Source organism: Myotis davidii, unplaced genomic scaffold, assembly GCF_000327345.1.
Source record: "Myotis davidii unplaced genomic scaffold, ASM32734v1 scaffold2040, whole genome shotgun sequence".
Taxonomy (NCBI): Eukaryota; Metazoa; Chordata; class Mammalia; order Chiroptera; family Vespertilionidae; genus Myotis; species Myotis davidii.
The window spans coordinates 89,217-94,896 of record NW_006292920.1 but is presented as its reverse complement, the minus strand read 5'-3'; the positions used below and the strand labels follow the sequence as shown (position 1 = coordinate 94,896).

The following is a 5,680-nucleotide window of genomic DNA, read 5'->3' as shown; positions in this document are numbered from 1 at the left end:
TTGCTAGGGACTTGCCCGGCACTTGCTCTCTACCTCTATTTGTTATCTTACTTCTATCATTGACAGTCCCTCTAGGTTGTGGGCTGCTTGCCTGTGTTCCTGAGAAGCATCTACGGTACCAGTCTATAGAGTGTGTTTTCTTTAGTGAATTACCGGTATGTTTACCGGTAATAAACTTGCACTGTTTTATGTATATGTTTGATTACATACAGCCTTGTGACAGTTTTCCTGCATGTCATAAGCATTTGAATATAAATTAAAATGTTAGAATCAAATCTGATATTGTTTTACCTTTTATTTGGTGTGTGGAAGGTGTGCGGAAGAGGGGGTAGTCTTATACGGCGAGTATATAACAAACTCTGTATTTTGAGTGGAAATGTTAGGGGGTCGTCTTATACGCCCAGTCGTCTTATACGCCGGCAAATACGGTAATCCTGTTTTGGTCATAGATCATCTTGTTCATGATATGGTTAAGCTAAGTGTATGTATATGAGTACAATCCAGGAAGCTTTTCCGATTTACACATGGCTTGCTTGTAGGTTACTTAGAAGTAGCTAACTATTTGAGCTTCCAGGAACTGGAACTCACTCTAACTTTCCCTTTCTGCATCATTGATTACAGACCACTTCTAACGAGATAACACATTGCTCTTTTAACTGTAACTTTGAACTATTTTAGTGTTGGAGTTTTGTTTCTGACCATTGGAATCTTTGAGTTAATACACCCAAACTCTGAATCACGGTAAAGAACTGCCAGCATTATTGAACACATCTATTGTGGTTGGACATCCATACAAACCCGACAGAGACTCTCAGCTCTTTTATTCCTCTAGGACTTTGAAGGTTTTAGTAAAGTCTGAAATGGTGTTTTCATCATGTTTTTTTTTTTTTAACTTTAGTTGAGACTATGGGTAGGCTCTTTCTAGTGTGGAAGCACATTGCTTGCCTACCTCTAAAGAGACAGTAGCTTCACATCCTGAGAATAGTAATTGCTGCAAAAAGTTTTGCTATTATCTACACAAAATAATATATTCTGTTCTTTTTCTATTTTAATTACTTGTCCATTATGACTTACTTATTGCTGCCTCTTATGCCTCCATGCTCTCTCAGGACTGATGCTTTTACTTAAGATTTAAATGTATTTTTTGCAAGAGATTTTGGGATTTTCTCACCAAGGTTCCTGAATGACAAATTATGACAAAAAAACACTTATTACAACTTAGATTGAAGAAGCTTTATTTTTCTCTGTTTTTATTCTTTTATTTTTTAAAATATATTTTATTGATTTTTTACAGAGAGGAAGGGAGAGGGATAGAGGGTTAGAAACATCGATGAGAGAGAAACATCGATCAGCTACCTCCTGCACACTCCCTACTGGGGATGTGCCCACAACCAAGGTACATGCCCTTGACCGGAATCGAACCTGGGACCTTTCAGTCCACAGGCCGACGCTCTATCCACTGAGCCAAACCAGTCAAGGCTTCTTTTACTTTTTATCTAAAGTAATATGATCTACATTGACCAAAGGCATTCTATTGCCTTGAGATTTGTGTTCCTCTTTCAAACTTATTCATTTGTTTTATTGTTTTATTTTGAAAATAGTGGGGACAGCTTCAGAGGCAGGGAAGGCCAATTTGCAAATTCATAATTTATGCCTAATTATGTGAACATCTGAATTTATCTGTATGTGGTAATGAGTTTGAATTCCCACAACTCTGTAGATTTTAGTGTCTTACATTTTGCTTTGCTTAGGCTCAAGTAAGTACTTTCAGAGAAAGATGTAGCAAGGTATAGAGTTACAAGAAGGCTAAGAGCAATCTTAGCAGGAAATTAGTGAGTTTTTAGCCTACATCTATTTTAACTAGAGCCAGCATTTTGACAGTTAATTTGTGATAACACAAAATGGTTCCTTTCTTGTCTCATATCTTCATCCTCAAACACAATACTACATGATGGCAGGCATATAGTCTGTACAAGTCCTATGCAATTCCAGAAGTAGTTTCTTTGCTTTTTTACATCTGGTTTGTCTTCATTGTTCTTTTTAAGGAGCTTTGTATTGTGATTTTCTCACGTTTAATACAAATATAATTTTTATTAAACTGAAGTTTTGATTTTTAAAAAGTAATTCATCTTCAGTGCATTTATGAATGTAGGTTACCTTGGGCTGAGAAGATATTCTTCCATATTCACCAGGTTTTCTTTCATGTTTAATGTGGCTATAAACACTAAAGCAAGATTGGATTTTATTTTAATTGTATTGACACAAATGTCACCATGTAGTGTATGGTACCAAAAATGATAAGCAACAAGTCACTGCTCTTGGTCAAGATTTAATGAAGTAAAGAAATCAGATCTAAGCCATGGGTGAGACATTGTGAATGAAAGGTTCTCTTAGATTCAATTCTTCACTTGCATGAAGAACAGAGCAAAAAATAAGTTCACATAATTAATACAAGAAAATTGCATATTATTCTAGCTAATATAGGGCTGAGGTGGGTTTAGCAAGATTGGTGGACAGCTTTAGACTGATTGTATTCCTTGGAGTGCTGAATTTACTTTTTTCTCTTTACAAAGAATGATTTATTCACTAGGCAGTGGGTAAGCTAAAAGCAAGTACTGTCAGCAGAGAAGCTTCTAAGAAGACAGAGTTTCCTACTCTAGTCTTCCTAGATTCGTAAGATCTTCGAGGTGTCTGCTACTGGGGTCTCTGCTCTCACTCTGTGTGTTGGGGCTCCAGGTCTCCTCCTGCTGTTCATTTGAATCAGCCTACTATATGGAAGGAGCACTGTACTTAGATATGGGGTAGCAAATGGATAGCATTTCCCTACTGAATTGCATTTAAAAAAACAACCCGCATCTCCAAATTTGAAGACAGCCACTTGATACTAAAAACTTAAAAGAAATTAGAGCTTTATGTTGAGCGGATTGAGAAGATTCCATTTAATGATTAGAATGTAGTTTACCATTGTTTTGCTTTAGAAGTGTGAGCAAGTGGCGTATAATATCAGTCTGAAGGTCAGCTGGGATTTTTCTCTTCATAGCTGGTCTCATGTCCATAGTTCCAGGGCTGAAAGGCTAAGGCCTCTATGCCTTTGTGTCCTAAATTAGGAACAAAAAGGACAGGACCCCATAGCCTTCTGGACATTTTTTGTTGGCTTCCAGGGGACACTTGCTTAGATTTGTAGAAACAGAAGTTAATTATTGAACTGTTCCATCACTTGCATCTCCTTATTCTCCACCCCCAAACAAACACTCACACTAATTCTTTAGAGCTATTACTTGGAAAGTTATGAGATGGGCCTCAGAGAAGATAGAGAGGAAGAAACATATTTTTTGGGAAACTGAAGATATAAATTCTGTCCTACTGGAGGGATCCTGGGGTCTCCTGGGGAAAGCACTAGATTTGGATGAAACTGATTGTGGGTGGATCAGCCATAGACTCTTCCACTTGTAATGTTTAGGTCTACATAAAGTGTTTCTCAAGTTGTCCCAACATGTTTTCCTTACTTTTTATACTTTGTGCCTCCCAGGAACATATGCAATTTGGTTGATGACATGCTATTGGATAGATAGCAGCACTGAGATTTTGCAGGGAAGCGGCAGATAAATCCTTCATTTTGCAGAGGGAACCATGCAACCCTGACTTGGAACTGTGCCAAAGTTTGCAGAAGCATTGACTTATCTATGTGGAAAGTACTTATCTTGTTGGTGATAATGCTAATTTATTTGGTTTCAGCAGCAAAATTCTGAATGTTTCATTCTCCAGCACTGAAATGGGGCTTAAAATGGCCATCTTAAATTTAAATTGGCAAATTGTGACCAGGTATCAGGGAGAAATTTTACCTTTAGTTCTCTTTTCAGCAGTTTAAACTAAGCCAAGGGTCATATCCCACAGTTTTGTTGAACTCTAAGCTCAGCCTGGATTATGCCTGGCCATTTAGTTGCTTCCAATATATTTTCTCAAAATGTGAAGTATATACCCAACTAACCTATTATTTCTTGAGCCCCCTTTCATGTATCCCTTTACTAAAATAGCCTTTAATGACTGAGGCAGAGCAGTTCCTCTTTGGTATGTTATTTACTCACTGAAAACAAACAAACAACAACAAAAGAAATACAAGTGTTGAAGGAAGGTGTGCTATATGTAGACTGATATCAGGCAAGGCACTGAATTGTAGACTTCTTCCTCTTGAAAAAGAGCAGTCACAGCATACATTTCCAACTTTTGGGGGTGACATGCACTTTTTGTTTTTGTGATCTTTCCTGTCTCCCTACCTCCTCCGATCCTTCCCCAGAGTTTTTAAATAAGTGTTAAGCTACTTGTATTTTGATACAATATTCAATATGATGAAAATTTTCATTAGGTCAACCTCATGCCAAAATGTAACATAAATATAAATGGTTCTGGAAAACTAGGGGTGTAAATCAGACCTTGAGATTAACAGTTCTACCAATGGACAGGCAGAAGTTAACCCTGGCCTCATGCTTTCATGAAGCTCATGTAGAAAGCCTCTCTGAGAGTCAAATTAAAAACTTAATCTTAAATGAACTTAATGTGAAAAGAGAAACACATCTCACCAGTAATTATGTACTCTGTCTGCTGAGATTATCCATGATAGGGCTAAAGAAATCCATGGAAGATTTCTTTAAGAAATATGACCTTAAAAATCTGCAGATAAAGAAGAGAAGGGGGAATGGCTACTTGGGTATAATTAAATGATGCTCAGTCTATGAGTGATGTGTGTATAGGGCCAATGAAGTTTATAGGTCAGATGGAAGGAAGAGAGCTCAGTATGTTCATTCTAATGGGAAGTTAATTTATGCTAATAGCTTAGTGAGAAGATTGACTGGTCAAAAAGAAGTAATGTGATTGGGCTTTCAAAGATAGCATGATACCAACCCCAAATTAAGCACTGCATATCATTGACAGGTAGAGTGGATATGTGATTGGAAGTGCTGTTGCTCAAAAACATGGCTAAAACTTCTCAGATATACTGACTGTTGGGTTACCTGCTCTGCTTCCACTTCTTCTGCTGCTGGAACCACTCTCAAATACAGTTGACCTTAAGCAGGAGTTGTTAAAATGCTGGCTTTCAGTACCTTGACTCTCAGGATAAACTTTTTAAAAAAAATATGGCATTTTTCACCATAGTGTGCATTTTTATTTTTATTGAACTTATTGGAGTGACATTGTTTAACAAAATTATATAGGTTTCAAGTGTACATGTCTATAATACATCATTTCTATATTGTGTTGTGTGTTTACCACCCAGAGTCAAGTCTCTGTTGGTCACCATTTATCACCCCTTTACCTTCTTCTACCTCCTTCCACCACTCCGTTCCCTCTTGCCATACTGTTGTCTGTGTCTATGAGTTGTTGTTTTTTAAACCCTTCATCTTTTTCACCCAGCCCCCCAAATGTCTCCCCAATGGCAGTTGTTTTCCTTTAGCTTTTTAGTTTTGTCAACAGTGGGAACAGTGACAACAATAATAAAAAGGGGATGTGTACAGGAGGATGTCTACAGTCTTTTAAAAATCCAATTCTAGCCCAGCCACAGAGGCTCAGTGGTTGAGCATTGACTTATGAATCAGGAGGTCATGGTTTAATTCCTGGTCAGGGCATATGCCTGGGATGCAGGCTCGATCCCCAATGGTGCAAGAGGCAGTCGATCGATCAATTA

At 37.7% G+C, this 5,680-nt stretch overlaps 1 protein-coding gene across 4 annotated transcripts in view; it reads left to right on the top strand.

The window, feature by feature from the left end:
* The window catches only part of PCDH19 (protocadherin 19), a 118,236-nt gene that overhangs the window by 106,606 nt on the left and 5,950 nt on the right, over positions 1–5,680 (top strand). The gene's annotated exons all lie outside the window — the stretch shown is intronic.